At 38.6% G+C, this 18,107-nt stretch overlaps 1 protein-coding gene across 12 annotated transcripts in view; it reads left to right on the top strand.

The window, feature by feature from the left end:
- Positions 1-18,107, top strand: part of DMD (dystrophin) — a 2,282,798-nt gene that overhangs the window by 1,139,278 nt on the left and 1,125,413 nt on the right. The gene's annotated exons all lie outside the window — the stretch shown is intronic.

The raw sequence follows: 18,107 nt of genomic DNA, 5'->3' as shown, positions 1-18,107 counted from the left end.
AAGGTTACAGCAATGTATAAGTGTGGGAATACATTTTAAAATGAGCTTTTCGAAGTTATTAGCTGGTAGTGGCATGAGAGTTAAGTCTCTTAATACAGTTAAATTGTTGGGCACTTCATCCTTGTGTAAATATTGCTAGCCTTTTATTGCTGCTTAGAAACTCCTCTGCAACTTTTTGGCTCCCATACATCTTTTCAGAAGTAGTAAATAACAGATTTACTGGGAGTTTGGTACTGTGTTGAAATTCAGAGAGGGGCCTTAAATCCTTGCCCATCAAGTGTGTCTTTCAGAAATGAGTGTATTAAAATAATTGGATAATTTCAATGGCTTGTAATTAGAGTTCTGCTATCCAGCATGGTATGTTTAAGAAGACGACAGATTTTTGGCTGGGTGCAGTGGCTCAAGCCTGTAATCTCAGCACTTCGGGAGGCTCAGGCAGGTGGATCACAAGGTCAAGAGATTGAGACCATCCTGGTCAACATGGTGAAACCCCATCTCTACTAAAAATACAAAAATTAGCTGAGCGTGGTGGCGTGCACCTGTAGTCCCAGCTACTTGGGAGGCTAAGACAGGAGAATTGCTTGAACCTGGGAGGCGAAGGTTGCAGTGAGCCGAGATTGCACCATTGCCCTCCAGCCTGTTGAAAAAAAAAAAAAAAAAAAAAGGAGTTGACAGATTGTAATACTTTATTGGAAAGAAGCAATAATGAAAAACACAACTTACTATAACAACCAAAGTAGTAAAGAACTGCTTAAAATGCATGATAGACATGTCATCCCTAAGGGAATCCCATTCTTAGATCATGAAATTATCAAGAGTAAGACCCTATAAAAAACAAGAAGCATAGTGATTGCAAATTCCAAATTGGGCAAAAAAAAAAAAAAAAAAAAAAAAAAAAAAAAAAAAAAAAAAAAAAACTGCTCACATCATTATGGAAGCAATGGGAAGCAGAAATTGTTGTTTAATGAAATGTAAGATTAAAGTTAATGGAAGTAATTTTCATGAAATAATACTTTGCAAGGAGGATGTTTGAGCTATACTGATCTTGGTGTTTTTTCTCACATGCCTTTTTACTATTCACTTGTTTCTACCTTAAAACTTGCTTTTCTATCTACCAAAGGGCTCTACCCTATCTCCAGTTTCTCACCATGTCCCAATCTACTCCCTCTCGGAATATTTGTACACTTTCTTTTATATATATTTGTGCTCTAATTTTCTCTTCACAGATGTGCCTTTTGTAACTCCCCCATCTTAAAGAAAACACACACATGCACACACACAAAATTGATTTCTTTCTGTTAGAGCTGCTTAACTTTCTTCATAACACTGTCACTTGCTGAAACTGTAGTATGTGTTTGCATGTTTATTATCTATCTTTTCCATTAGGATGAAGACATTTTGAGTACTTTGTCTTTCTTGATCACCAATATACCTCAGTACATAGGAAAAAATTATTAATATTTCGAAAATGTAATATTCAGTAGAATTAATAAATAAATTTAAAAATCATATTTTTATTGTATTAGCTGAGGCAAATGATCCCCAAGTTTGTCTTTCTGGCTTTTCATAGCCAAGACATTCTCTTTTACATCGAGGTTCCTTCACCTCTTCTGTGTACAGAGTACTTAAAATTCTCACATTTTCTGATAATTTAACAATATAATGGCACCATTCTCCTACCCATTGGAACATATGTTAAATACAAAAACCCATGTAACAAACATTTAGTGTGAACCTACTGTGTACAAAGTAGATACTAGATACTACTTACCACTAGGAATAGAGAGCCGACTAAAAGCCTCTTTTCTCTTTATGGGCTCACAGTCTCATGAGTTCAACATCTTAAGGCAAAACATCTAAAGAAAAGTGCATTAAGTAAACACTCCAGAAAGTACTGGATCTGGCCTAGGAAGAATGGCGGGTTGCTTTTCCAGCTATTATTTTTTGTGTCCCCTAATTGACAGTCCTCTATTACACCTCTGGGACACCTAGTCTCACTTGGGAAAACATGACTTTGGGAATCAGAGGCAGTCTCTGTTGCTTATAAATGAGGAACTCTAATGGATACATACTGTCATTAGAGAAACTCTGCTTCTAGCCTGGTTCCTTTTGAAAAGAAGGTTGAGTCCCCTTGGAGAGCCTGCAGAACATAACCATTTGCATGTAATGAACAGTTTGTAATACTTTGAGATTGATGTGTAATTTCTATTTGACAAGAGAAAAACAATTAGGATCAAGTGTGGTCGTATATCCCAGAATACCAATGTTGTTTCCACACTCTAAATGTTGTTGGATCATTATATGAGATTCATAATTTTGTCCTGTTGTACCCACGTTTGCATTTCCATTCAGTCTTAATTTATTATACCCTATTAAAAGTTTTTTTGGTAATTTGTTCTTATTGCTACTCAGACATTAAAATGTCTGCAGGCTGTGAAAATGAATAAATTTAATGTGGCAGCACAGTTCTCCAAATCCTGGCTTTACAACTAATAGTACAGGCTTATATTGTATTGTAAATCCTAGTTAACATGGATTTATTTGAAAATCCAATTTTACTGCTAATTTTAAATAACATATTTTTCAAACATTTTATCCTTGAATTTCTATTTTTTTTATAATTTATGGCTGTTGTATGTATTTACAAAAGGACAATATACGTACTTTTAAATACCAGTAACAGATTGCTGAAACAACTGTAAGTTTATAACAATGCAATTGTTAAAAAAATAAACTGTGCAGCCTGTTTTAATGGAGGTTTATGAACATATTAAGATATATGCTACAATGGGAAAATTCATTCAACTGATAGTTTATAGGAATTTTCAAATTTAATCTCATACACAGGGCTATCCTTTGAAGAATAGTCAGGGCGATTTAGCCACTACAACACCACCCAAGATAATTTCACTGGAAAGTGGCTGAACTATTGAAATCTTTTATAGTCTCTTTGGAACAGCATTAGGAACAGAAATTTTGAAATAGAATTGTAATAATGTTCAGAAAAGATAAGGAGGTGACTCTCTTAATACATTTTGTGCTGCTGTAACAAAGTACCTAAGACTGAGTGATAATTTATAATGAAGAAAAATGTATTGGCTCACAGTTCTGGAGACTAGGAAGTCCTACATTAAGGTGTCAGCCTCCAGCGAGGGTCTTCTTGATAAGTCATCACGTGATAGATGATTAGAGGGCAAGAAAGATCAAAAGGGGACTGAACTCCCACTTTTATAAGGGAACCAAACCCACTCGTGAGGGTAGAGCCCTTAATCCTAATCACCTCTTAAAGGTTCCACCCCGTAATGCTGTCAAAATGTCAATTAAATGTCAACATTAGTTATGGAGGGAAAAATATCCAAACCATAGCAGTGATACTGATCACTACTGCTATTACAAGGAGCAGGGCTTGGGAGGCTACCCTAGTTGTTGCACCCAAGAGATGAATCTTCTTACATGATTACCTTTATCTTTTTTTTTAACTTTATTAAAATACTGAGTTTTATTTCACATGTATATTTTTGTCTCCCTACCATTTCTATATCTGACCACGACTGCTAGTATGTCCTATTGTAACATTCCATACCTACTTAAAACCAAGAAAAAAGTTGAGTTCCATCTTTAAAAACTAAACGGGGATTTTGGACAATACATTCTTGGCAATGGAACATGGACAACATTTATCAAACATGATAGGGAAAGTTCTCACTCCGCATTATAAAAAGAACAGCCAGATATCAACTGTTACAGCAATGAAATAAAATATAAAAATTTTAACACATCGTTTAAACTATTTTCTTGAAGAGACTTCCTCCACTGCCATAGATTTTGAACAGCCTCCTGGTCAGCCATGCAGAAGGAATTCTTCACATAATGGATGAACTTGACTTCTACTTTGGAAAGAGAACCACCTTCTTTTTATTTATGTATTTTAAGTTCTGGGGTACACGTGCAGATCATGCAGGATTGTTACATAGGTATACACATGCCATGGAGGTTTGCTACATCCATCCCCTCGACACCTACATTAGGTATTTCTCCTAATGTTATCCCTCCCCAATCTCCCCACCCCCTGCTCTCCCTCCTCTAGTCCCTCCACCCCCCAACAGACCCCAGTGTGTGATGTCCCTGTGTCCATGTGAGAACCACCTTTTTCTATACTTGCTTGCATTTTTGCTTTAATGTCTTCTACAGAACTAGGTCCTTTTAGTGTTTTCAGGGTGTTTCTTGTTTTTTGAAGGATTCTTGTCCTTTTGATCTTGGTGTTGATGGTTTTGAGTCTTTTTCCATTCTAATTTGACTTTTGTGCATTTTTGGCTGGAGTACCCTGTATGGATTTCTTCACTGGCACTTTTTCTTCAGTTTCCTCCTCCTCCTCCTCATCATCATTATATCATCGTCATCTTCATCAGCAGCAAGTTTTACTTTTTCTCTCTGGAACCTTGCTATTACCTCCAGGGGCAGATTGCTTTCCAGATATCCTTAAGAGCTTCACATCCTCCTCATCTTCATCTTCTGACTCTGCATCTTCCTCCACAGGTACTAAGTGCTGTCCACTAATATGCACTGGCCCGGAAACACACTTCAACTGTAAGACCACTGGTGGTGTTATTTCAAAGCCCTCAAGGGAAACCATTTACTATGCAGACATTTTCAAAATTGCCAATGTTGCTTTAATTGGACTCCCTTCGTATTCATTGCCTCTACTTCAACAATGTGTAGTTCATCCCTTGCAACAGCCCCCAAACTGATCATTCTTAAAGATAACTGGTGCTCATTTTCATCATTATCCACCTTAAAATGATAATCTTTGTTGGCCTTTAGTTTATAACCAACAAGATAGTTCTGGGGCCTCAAGGGGCTCATGTCCATGTCCATCGAATCTTCCATCAGATGGTGGCACACACTTAGGTGGGAGAGAAGGCAGATGGAGATAAATGACTACTGCTCAAAAGATCAGCCACACAGGATGGAATCACACCAGGGAGATTACCTTTATCTTAGAGAACCTGGCCATCTTGTATACTTTGACACTTCCCTATATTTCACCCAACTTTTAAAATCAACACATTTATTCAGCAAACTTTTAGTTTTGGGGCTGCTCTGTGTCAGACTCTGTGCTAGGTGCTCAGGATATTGAAACTGATACAATCCTAATCTATGCACAAATAATCCAAAATTTGCTGAAATTGATGGGCATTTAAACAATTGAAACATCTAAGTGGTATAATTAGCAGATGAACATTTAAGCCATAAAAATAGCACCTAATAGGTATAATGCAGGTCAGTACACCATGAAGTGAGTCAGAGAAGAGGCAACCCAAAAAGTAACTAGCTAGAAGAATTGGGAAAGCTTTACAGAGAGAGTGATAGGAAAATAAGTGAGAGATGTATAAATCCATGAAAATGAAAAAATGTTGAAAAGTGATTATGTCAGAAAAACTTGTAATATGATAACGAAGATATGAGAGGCACTCTTGGTAAGAGTGCGGATTCATGGAAAGAAGTGACAAAAAATAATGCTGAGGACATTTTTAATTTTATTGTTGGTTTTGTTTTGGTTATTTCATTTTTATATCCAGTATGGTAGTGTTTTCCAAACTGTGAATCATAAACTCAATTTGTGGATCACCTCCAGATTTTGTTTTTCAGTGAAACAAAATAGAAAATATCAGCATTCATCATAAATAGATGTTTCATCGATTTTTTTGTTTTAATTGTGTGTGTGTGTTGGGGGGAGGTTTGGATGTTTATTACCTCAGAACCTCATATTGAAATGTGGTTTCCAGTGTTGGAGGTGGGGCCTGATAGGTGTGATTAGATCATGTGGGTGAATCCTTCATGAATAGCTTAGCACTATCCCTTTGGTGACAAGTTAGTTCATGCTAGGCCTGGTTGTTTAAAAGAGTCTGAGACCTCAACCCCCATCTCATTCCTGCTCTCCCCTTTGCCTTCCACCATGCTTGTGAACTTTCTGAGGCCCTCACCAGAAGTAAATGCAAGTGGCATGATTCCTGTACATCCTGTGGAACCATAAGTCAAAAGAAAATCCCTTTTCTTTTTAAAGTACCCAGTTTCAGGTATTTCTTTATAGCAATGCAAGAAGGAACTAACAGTATGTATATGTATGTGTGTGTTGTGTTATTTCTGGTCAAGTGTCACAAGGTCGTAATATGGTGAGTGTAAGGAAGTATAAGTTTTAGAAAAATAAGAAGCCAGTTCAGAAAATTAATAATTTGGGATGATACAAAATCAACTTTACAAAAATATGCACAGAAATATATAATACAAGATTTATTTAATTGCAATAGTTTATAACATTGGTTTAGTGCCTTGCTTTTGCATGCTGTTTCAGAATTACCAGGATTATTACTTCATGTGATTTTGAAACATTCCCAGAAAGACAGGTAGAAAAGTATTCTTATAAATCTTGAATGGGGGGAGATGGCCGACTAGGAACAGGTCAGGATTGCAGCTCCCAGTGAAAGTGCAGAGGGTGAGTGGACGCCGCATTTCCAGATGGAATTTTTTGCCCACAAAATAGGAGATTCCCAGACGGAGGAGCCCCATGGGTCGCCAGTGTGGCTATTTTGGCTGGCGCGGCTATTTCAGCCCATGTGGCTGCTTTGCCCGTGCCCTGGCACGGCGATTCTCCATACAAAAAACACTGGTCCAGGTGCCCTCTTAGCTGGCGATTGGAGCCCTGAGACAGCAGAGTCGCCCATTCATCTGAAATAGCGAGCCAGGCCAGGAGACTCCTAGGCAAAAAAACTGCCAGGAATCTCAGCACCACTGTTTCAGCTGGCTCAGTGAGTCGTGGCACAGGAGAGACCAGTGCCTTTTCAACAGGCAACTGGAACACTGGGAAAGGGTCGACTGTTCAACAACAACAACAAAAAAAGACTCTGAGTCAGGGAGCCAGGTGATCAGGCTCGGCTGGTCCCCCCACAGCCCCCCCCCACACAAAAAACAGTAATTGAAAATGCTCTGGGTTGAGAGTTTCACAGCAAGAACAGCTGAACCCGGGATGGTCCGGCTCTGTGGGGGAGGAGGTCCACCATTACTGAGATACTCCACCACTACGGAGGCAGTCTGACAATCCCTGAGGCAGCCCACCGTTGCTGAGGCAACCTGCCACTACAGAGAGAGTCGGCCATAACAGAGGCGGGCCACCATTGCCAAGGCAGTTGTAACTACACCCATATAAACAGGACTGCAGGGAAGATCACACGGCAGCTGGGCGGAGCCCACAGCAGCTCAGCAAAGCCTCTGCAGGCAGACAGTGACTAGGCTGCCTCCTCCCTGGGCAGGGCAGCCCTGAAAGAAAAAAAAAAGGCAACAGCACAACAGAAAGTCATAAGTAGAGCCCTAACTCCCTGGGACAGAGCATCTGGGAACAAAAGGCAGTTTATGAGTTCTGCTGCAGCAGACCTAAATGTACCTGCCCAGCAACTCTGAATGAACAACGGAGTTCACAGCTCAGGACTTGAGCTGCAATAAAGGACAGACTATCTCCTCAAGCAGCTCCCTGACCCCCATATATCCAAAGAGTCACCTCATAAAGGAGAGAACAGACTGACATTTGCCAGGCATCCTACTGGGACAAAGATAGCAGAAGAGGAAACTGGTAGCAACCCTTACTGTTCTGCAGCTGCTACAGGTGATCCCCTGGCAAGCAGGGCCTAGAGTGGACCTCAGCAGTCCTACAGCAGTGGGGCCAGACTGTTAGAAGGAAAGCAAAGAAAAAGAAGTAACTTCAGCATCCACAAACAGGAAGTTCACTCAGAAACCCAGTCTGAAAGTCAGTAACTACAAAGACAACAGGTGGATAAACCCACAAAGATGGAAAGAAACCAGTGCAAAAAGGATGAAAACACCCGAAACCAGAAGACCTCTCCTCCCACAAGGGATCACAACTCCTCACCAGCAAGGGAACAAGGTTGGATGGAGAACGAATGTGATGAAATGACAGAATCAGACTTCAGAAGGTGGGTAATAAGAAACTACAGTGAGCTAAAAGAACATCTTCTAACCCAATGCAAAGAAACAAAGAACCTTGAAAAAAGATTTGACGAAATGCTAAAGAGAATGGACAACACATGAAGAGGAATATAAGTGAATTGATGGAGCTGAAAAACACAACACGAGAACCTCGTGAAGCCTGCACAAGTTTCAACAGCTGAACTGACCAAGCAGAAGAAAGGATATCAGAGGTCGAAGATCAACTCAATGAAATAAAATGAGAAGGCAAGAATAGAGAAAAAAGGGTAAAAAGGAATGAACAAAGTCTCCAAGAAATGTGGGACTATGTGAAAAGACCTAATCTATGATTGATAGGCATACTTGAATGTGACGAAGAGAATGAATCCAAGCTGGAAAATACTCTTCAGGATATTATCCAGGAAAACTTCCCCAACCTAGCAAGGCAGGCCAATATTCAAGTCCAGGAAATACAGAGACCACCACAAAGATATTCCTCAAGAAGAGCAACACCAAGGCACATAATCGTCAGATTCACCAGGGTTGAAATGAAGGAGAAAATGCTAAGGGCAGCCAGAGAGAAAGGTCGGGTTACCCACAAAGGGAAGCCCATCAGACTCACAGCAGATCTCTCAGCAGAAACCCTACAAGCCAGAAGACAGTGGGGGCCAATATTCAACAACCTTAAAGAAAAGAACTTTCAATCCAGAATCTCATATCCAGCCAAACTAAGCTTCATAAGTGAAAGAAAAATAAAATCCTTTGCAAACAAGCAAGTACTCAGAGATTTTGTCACCACCAGGCTTGCTTTACAAGAGCTCTTGAAAGAGGCTCTACACATATAAAGGAACATCCAGTACTAGCCACTCCAAAAACATGCCAAATGGTAAAGAGCATCAAGACAATCAATAATCTGCATCAACTAATGGGCAAAACAACCAGCTACCACCAAAATGGCAGTATCAAATTCCCACATAACAATATTAACCCTAAATGTAAATGGACTAAAAGCCCCAATCAAAAGACACAGACCGGCAAATTGGATAAAAAGCCACAACCCATCAGTGTGCTGTATCCAGGAAACCCATCTCACATGCAAGGATACACAGAGGTTCGAAATAAAGGGATGGAGGAAGATTTACCAAGCAAATGGAGAGCAAAAAAAGCAGGAGTTGCAATTCTCATCTCTGATAAAATAGACTTTAAAGCAACAAAGATCAAAAGAGTCGAAGAAGGACATTACATAATGGTAAAAGGATCAATGCAACAAGAAGAGCTAATAATCCTAAATATATACGCACCCAATACAGGAGCACCCAGTTACATAAGGCAAGTTCTTAATGACTTACAAAGAGACCTAGACTCCCACACAATAATAGTGGGAGATTGTAACACCTGATTGTCAATATTAGACAGATCAACCAGAGAGAAAATTAACAAGATATCCAGGACATGAACTCAGGCCTGGAACAAGCAAACCTAATAGACATTTACAGAACTGTCCACCCCAAATCCACAGAATATACGTTCTCCTCAGGACCACAGTACACCTACTATAAAATTGACCACATAATTGGAAATAAATCACTCCTCAGCAAATGCAAAAGAACGGAAATCATAACAAACAGTCTCTCAGACCACAGTGCAATCGAGTTAGAACTCAGAATGCAGAAACTAACTCAGAACTGCACAGCTTCATGGAAACTGAACAACTGGATTTTGAATGTTGACTGGATAAACAATGAAATGAAGGCAGAAATAAAGATGTTCTTCGAAACCAATGAGAACGAAGACACAACATACCAGAATCTCTGGGACACATTTAAAGCCGTCTCTAGAGGAAAATATATAGCAATAAGTGCTCACATGAGAAGCAAGGAGAGATCTAAAATTGAAACCCCAGCATCAAAATTGAGAGAGCTAGAGGAGCAAGATCAAAAAAACTCAAAACCTAGCAGAAGACAAGAAATAACTAAGATCAGAGCAGAACCGAAGGAGATAGAGACACAAAAAACCCTTCAAAAAAATCAATAAATCCGGGAGGTGGTTTTTCGAAAAGATCAACAAAATAGACAGACCACTAGCCAGATTAATAAAAAAGAAAGAGAGAATAACCAAATTGATGCAATAAAAAATAATAAAGGGGATATCACCACAGATTCCACAGAAATTCAAACCATCATCAGAGATTATTACAAACAACTCTATGCACATAAACTAGTAAACCTGGAAGAAATGGATAAATTCCTGGACACTTGCCTCCTCCCAAGCCTAAACCAGGAAGAAGTTGAAACCCTGAATAGACCAATAACAAGGTCTGAAGTTGAGGCAGCTATTAAGAGCCTACCACCCAAAAAAAGCCCAGGTCCAGATGGGTTCACAGCCGAATTCTACCAGACATACAAAGAGGAGCTGGTACCATTCCTTCTGAAACTATTCCAAATAATCCAAAAAGAGGGAATCCTTCCCAAATCATTTTATGAGACAAATATCATCCTGATACCAAAACCTGGCAAAGACTCAACAAGAAAAGAAAATTTCAGGCCAATATCCATGATGAACACAGATGCAAAAATCTTCAATAAAATACTGGCAAGCCGATTGCAACAGCACAGCAAAAAGCTTATCCACCATGATCAAGTAGGCTTCATCCCAGGGATGCAAGGCTGGTTCAACATATGCAAGTCTATAAACGTAATTCACCGCATAAACAGAACCAAAGACAAAAACCACATGATTATCTCAATTGATGCAGAGAAGGCCTTTGACAAAATTCAACAGCCCTTTATGCTAAAAACCCACAATAAACTAGGTATTGTTGGAACATATCTCAAAATAATAAAAGCTATCTACGACAAACCAACATCCAATATCATACTGAATGGGCAAAAACTGGAAGCATTCCCTTTGAAATCTGGTACTAGACAAGGATGCCCTCTCTCACCACTCCTATTCAATATAGTACTGGAAGTTCTAGCCAGAGCAATCAGGCAAGATAAAGAAATAAAGGGTATTCAAATAGGAAAGGAGGAAGTCAAATTGTCTCTATTTGCAGACAACATGATTGTATATCTAGAAGGCCCCATCATCTCAGCCCAAAATCTCCTGAAACAGATAAGCAAATTCAGCAAAGTCTCAGGATACAAAATCAATGTGTAAAAATCACAAGCATTCCTACACACCAATAACATACTTAAAGACGGCCAAATCAAGAATGAACTGCCATTCACAATTGCTACAAAGAGAATAAATTGCCTAGGAATACAACTAACAAGGAACGTAAAGGACCTCTTCAAGGAGAACTACAAGCCACTGCTTAACGAAATAAGAGATGACACAAACAAATGGAGAAACATTCCATGTTCATGGTTAGGAAGAATCAATATCGTGAAAATGCCATACTGCCGAATGTAATTTACAGATTCAATGCTATTCCCATCAAGCTACCAATGACTTTCTTCACAGAACTGGGAAAAAAAAACGTTAAACTTCATATGGAATGAAAAGAGAGCCCGCATAGCCAAGTCAATTCTAAGCAAAAAGAACAAAGCAGGAGGCATCACACTACAAGACTTCAAACTATACTACAAGGCTACAGTAATCAAAACAGCGTGGTACTGGTACCAAAACAAAGATATAGAGCAATGGAACAGAACAGAGGCCTCGGACGCAACACAACATGTCTACAACCATCCGATCTTTGACAAACCTGAAAAAAACAAGCAATGGGGAAAGGATCCCCTGTTTAATAAATGGTGTTCGGAAAACTGGCTAGCCATGTGCAGAAAGCAGAAACTGGACCCCTTCCTGACACCTTACACTAAAATTAACTCCAGATGGATTAAAGACTTAAACATAAGACCTAACACCATAAAAACCCTAGAAGAAAATCTAGGCAAGACCATTCAGGACATAGGCGTAGGCAAGGACTTCATGACCAAAACACCAAAAGCATTGGCAACAAAAGCCAAAATAGACAAATGGGACCTAATCAAACTCCACAGCTTCTGCATGGCAAAAGAAACAGTCATTAGAGTGAATCAGCAACCAACAGAATGGGAAAAAATTTTTGCAGTCTACCCATCTGACAAAGGGCTGATATCCAGAATTTACAAAGTACTAAAACAGATCTACAAGAAAAAAACAAACAAGCCCATTCAAAAGTGGGCAAAGGATATGAACAGACACTTTACAAAAGAAGACATACATGAGGCCAAAAAAAATATGAAAAAATGCTCATCATCACTGGTCATAAGAGAAATGCAAATCAAAACTACATTGAGATACCATCTTATGCCAGTTAGAATGGCAATCATTAAAAAATCTGGAGACAGATGCTGGAGAGGATGTGGAGAAATAGGAACACTGTTACACTGTTGGTGGGAGTGTAAATTAGTTCAACCATTGTGGAAGACAGTGTGGCGATTCCTTAAGGACCTAGAAATAGAAATTCCATTTGACCCAGCAATCCCATTACTGGGTATATATCCAAAGGATTACAAATTGTTCTACTATAAGGACACATGCACACGAATGTTCATTGCAGCACTGTTTACGATAGCAAAGACCTGGAACCAACCCAAATGCCCATCGATGATAGACTGGACAGGGAAAATGTGGCACATATAAACCATGGAATATTATGCAGCCATCAAAAACGTTGAGTTTGTGTCCTTTGCAGGGACATGGATGAACCTGGAAACCATCATTTTCAGCAAACTGACACAAGAGCAGAAAATCAAACACCACATGTTCTCACTCATAGGCGGGTGTTGAACAATGAGAGCCCATGGACACAGGGCGGGGAGCACTACACACTGGGGTCTGTTGGGGGAAAATGGAGGAGGGCCGGGGGGTGGGGAGGTGGGGAGAGATAGCAAGGGGAGAAATGCCAGATATAGGTGAAGGGGAGGATGGCAGCAAATCACACTGCCATTGTACCTATGTAACAATCTTGCCTGTTCTTCACATGTACCCCAAAACCTAAAATGCAATAAAATAAATAAATAAATAAAAGAAAACTATTCTTATAAATCTTACACAAAAATTTCAGAAAGGTTAAATGCCTTGTCCCAAATCATAAAGCTAGTAAGTGAAATCTCTGGGATTCAAACACTATATATATATATATATAAAGTTTGTTTTTTGGGTTTTTTTTACTGTTCATCAGCTAGAAGTTAGAAATGTTAAGCCACAAGCATTAAGTCATGGCTCTGCCTAGTACATTTTGAGGAAACTAATAAAAAGAATAATACCATTCACTACAGGACAAGATCTTCCTAGGAGACCTTAAGTATACTAAATGGTGAAGATGAAGCTTCTTTTATTCTTAAAATGTTATTTAGTGATAAGTATAACTCTACTTAAAATTATTCTATATTGTCATCATTAAAGTTGAGACATAATGTATTTATTAATATGGTTATAACTTGACCCATAGTGTATTAAATAAGGATGTTAAAAGGAGTTATTATTGGTGATGATGTTAGGGTTGTTGATGATAATAACAGTGGTTATAACAAGGAACTTTATATTTTAAGAAGTGCCTTCAATTACATTGTTACTCTCATGTTAATCTGTTGAAATATGGATTTGGGGGATTCTATATCACTCTAAGACATAGGTTACTGAGGTGACAGAAGAAATTAGCAAGCAGCTTTCACATGGAGGACATAAGCATTGGATTGTGTGTAGTGAGGGCTGATGTTCTCTAAGAAAGCATCTTGGTTTCCACAGGGCAGAAGCCCTTAGAATATCATAGCCAAGGATTTAGTAATTGCCTCCTGTAAGAGAAAACCCCACCATAAGACATGCTTCCCTACAGGCAAAACTATTTTCTCTTAAAATTACTGTTCCATGAATATCAGCCTTCTTTGGCTCATTCAACATAGTTTTCTTAAGTTTCAGGACAGTGCTGCAGACCAAGAGTTTCAACATTAAGGAAAATAATACTGTGCAGTGACCCTACCTCAGTCAGGGAGGCCGATGCCTGCCTTCATTTGAGGGAATAAGGAATCAATCATATTTCCAACACTCAAGGAAGCCAGTCTAGTGCAGGGAGAGATAGATACATAAACCTCAAAGTTATGGTATAGTATGTAATAGTTTTAAAATTCCATAATAACTGTATTTTAAAAGTTTTATAGAAATGCAGTCTGGAAAAGCCAGCCTGGAGAATGACAACCAATATTAAATGGCAAAAGCTTTGGGAGCCCAGGCCCCCAGGTGGCAGATAGGAGGGGATAGACAGGTAGGCTGGGAGCACTTTGCAAAGGACATTACATGGTAGACAGACAAGTCTGTGTTTTAGCCTATAAACTACAGTTGCCGAATGTGTTTAAGTAGAGGCATGTGGGGATGAGTCTTGCAATTTTCAAGATTTAAGTTTGTTTAGGATACTTACGGTTTGCTCTATGTTTCCTAGGTTTTTCCATTATAGTTATGGTGAGAACTTTAAAGGAAAACTGTAGTTTAGCCTACTTGAAAGTGCAACTTCAAGCCATCATTTGAGACAGATATTTAACAGATTTTGTCATCTTGTGATACTTACTTTCTTCTCAGACATTCCACATGACGACCACTTTTAAATGGCTTATTTCTACTTCAGCATCCATCTGAAGGTGTTGTATATGTTTTCGGCCTCAAAATAAATCAGTAAATATGATTAAGAAGGATTTACTGTGATCATAAAGTACTCAGGAGTCTTATTTTGAAAGACAACTTTACTCTAATTAAAAATATAGGGAAGGAATTAATGCTGTTTTGCATATCATTCTCAGCTCTCTCAAAATCAAATATTAAGCTCTTGCTGCCAAAGGAGACCGTACTGCAGAGTGGTAACCCTCACATACTTTTAGAGGGTTGAATTTTGCCAAGCAACTCTCTCAATTTATAAATTAAACAAGTATTTGTTGGCCTACTGTGTGACAAATATTATTCCAGGAAATAGAGATCCAGCAGTGAAACAAGTATGGCTTCTTATAGAGTTCCCAAAAAGGAAATAAAAGGATATTTGTATAGTGATATCCCTGACTTAAATTTCTCTTTTGAAAATAAAAATTCTATTATAACTGCCAACGCTGTGATACTCATTCAGCAGTTTTCAGGGATTTGTACCTTTTGACTTATAAGAACTTGGAAGTCTAATCCTATCATTGCTCTGGATTCTTAAACAGATAAGTGAATGACTTTGTCTGTATCACTGTTGACTGTACTCACAATCAGAAAGGGACAGAGGGCAGATGCCAGGGAATAAGAAGTGGGGCAGCCCATAAATGGAATGGTAAGAAAGAAGAACTATAGTGGATTTGGAAAGTTCCCTTCAGCATTTTCCCTAGACAATCTTTGGCCGTGTTTACATGATCACTATTTCATTCATAGGATACTGAGCTCCCGATATAGTTCTCAAAACCCAAATGAAATAAGAATTTTACTCTTTATTTAAATTTAAATTTCAGAGAGTTAAGTAACTTTCCAGAAGGTAATCTAAGTATGGCCTCCTGGTTAGGGTGGTTTTGAATTTGCATATAAATAGTTCCACCCTTAAAGGGAAATCACAGATGGTGGTAATGATGTAGACACTAATGTATGTCTGCACAATGGTGGAACAAAATATTTTATCATAAGTGATATTTTCAAAATTCCTGTGATCTGCTTCACTTTGAAGTACAGTAATTCCCACTTATCCATAGTTTTGCTTTCCCCATTTTGAGTGACCCATGATCAACTGCTCTCTGAAAACAGGTGAGTAGAGTACGATAAGATATTTTAAGAAAGACAGAGAAAGCTCACATTCACGTGACTTTCATTACAATCTATTGCTATTACTGTTCTATTTTTATTCATGATTTTTAATCTCTTAACTGTGCCAAATTTATAAATTAAAATGTATCATAAGTATGTATAGGGCTCAGTACTATCTGCAGTTTTGGGCATCCACTGGGGGTCTTGGAATGTATCCCCTACAGATAAGGGGTGAACCACTGTGTCCTATTTCTGTGAACACTAACAGCATTGTGAGCTTGTAGCAGCATGACATCAACACTGAACTAATCCAGGCTTTGTTAGTGAGAGAGATGTGTTTGCAAGGAGTGAGACCTGATGCCTCATCCAAGCAGACAAATGATTTTCAGATTTTCCTGACAATAAAAATCACAATGTTAGGTCTCTCTTTAGAGCTGCAATAACCAATTCAGTACCCACTAGCCACATAGGATACGGAGCTTTTAAAATGTGGCTAGTACTAATTGAGATGGGCACTAAGTGTAACACACATCCCAGGGTTTGAATACTTAGAACCAGAAAGGAAGTAAACTCTCATTTATTCCATGTTAAAGTGATGGTTTTGTTACATTTGATTAAGTAAAATATATAATTAAATTACCTACTTCATTTTGCTTTTAAAAATATGACTATTAGAAAATTTCAAATTGCATGTGTGTGTAATTGCATATGTGTGTTTTCACAGGTGTAAATGATATGTTACACATGTAATTGATTGTCACATGTTAGATGTGTAACACATTACATAACATGTACATATGTACATAGCATAACACAACATGTCACATATAACATTGTGCTACATGTGTATTGGTTATTACATGTGATTGTATTACACACATGTGTAATATGAAATTACATGTAATTTCAAATTACATATGTGTGCATTTTGAAATTTTTGAATTACATATTTTGTTAGTATTGCTTTGCAATGTCAAAGTTGCCCTATTTAATAAAGCATCATGCGATTTTTATAATTAGTAAACTTGGAACGTTTGTAGGACAATAAATAATACTTATTATAAAGACTGGAAAAGTGGGCTGGAGCAGAGAAGGGAGGAAAAAGGACTGGAGATCACCTTTCCTTCCCAGTTCTGCTCCTCTCCCAACCTTTTTTCTTTCCATTCTCTCATCCCATTTCAAAAGTAGAGTTGTTCTGATTTAGAAAATAGATGTATAAACAGCTTTAAATTTTCTTCAGGCTTTTACAATTAAAAGAAGAAGTTCAAGATCGAAAGTAACAGTATAATCTGTGGAATGGGTGTAGGGGGCTTTGTTTTTGAGGTAGAAAATAGAGGTGCTCCTGGCCAAGCATGGTAGTTCAAGCCTGTGATTGCAGCACTTTGGGAAGCTGAGGTGAGAGTAATTGCTTGAGGCCAGTAATTTGAGACCAGCTTGGCCAACATGGTGAAACCCCATCTCTACTACTACTACTAGTACTACTACTACTACTACTACTACTACTACTAATAATAATAATAATAATAAAATTAGCCTGGCGTGGAGGCACTCACCTGTAGTCCCAGCTACTCAGGAGGCTGAAGCAGGAAGATTGCTTAAACCCAAGAGGCAGAGGCTGCAGTGAGCCGAGATAGCACCACTGCACTCGAGCCTGGGTGACAGAGTAAGACTCTGTATGAAAGAAAAACAAACAAAAAACAAACGCATGAACAAAAGGAAGGGAAAGAGAGAGAGAGAGAGAGAAAGAAAGAAAAAAAAAGGAAAGAAAAGAAAAGAAAAGAAAGAAACTACAGATGTTCCTTATATGCAGTTGCTCACACCCTTCCCCCTTCCCAAAAGTTTGCAAGGGGAAAAAATGTGTGGAATCGGCAATATTTAGTGACTTGCAACTATGAGTCATCAGACTGCACATCTCACTTCTGCTAGTGGCTCAGCACCCGACAGAATTCAGTGAAAACTGACTCATTTCAAAGGTAAAAACAAGTGAGTTTGGCCACCAGAGAGTATTCAAAACTGTCAGTGCTGAAGCAAATGTGGAGGGTGTAGTGTACTTTGCTCAAGTTGATATTTGTGGTCCAACCCCTGGCTGAACTACTAATTATTGACATCTGTCTTGATGGTGCCTGAGGAGAAAGGTTCTCAAAGGGAATCAATGTTCAAATTATAGTATGTATCTTGGCTGTGGAAGTTATTGAATTTTAGCCAATATTTGCCAGTCTTTCATTTGTAGTGTGAGAATGCAGTGTAATGAACCTAACTCTCACTGTCTTGACTTGCCTTTCTCATCACATTCACAATAAGCACATGTCAATATGTATACACATTTCATATTTCTAAAGTTTATTTCCTTATTGTACATTACTGTGCTGCTGATGGAAGAGAAAAGG

Source organism: Sapajus apella, unplaced genomic scaffold (assembly GCF_009761245.1).
Source record: "Sapajus apella isolate SASKATOON/1434 unplaced genomic scaffold, GSC_monkey_1.0 scaffold17, whole genome shotgun sequence".
In the NCBI taxonomy this organism is placed as follows: domain Eukaryota; kingdom Metazoa; phylum Chordata; class Mammalia; order Primates; family Cebidae; genus Sapajus; species Sapajus apella.
The sequence above is the reverse complement of the archived record's forward strand: the minus strand, read 5'-3'. Positions and strand labels throughout refer to the sequence as shown.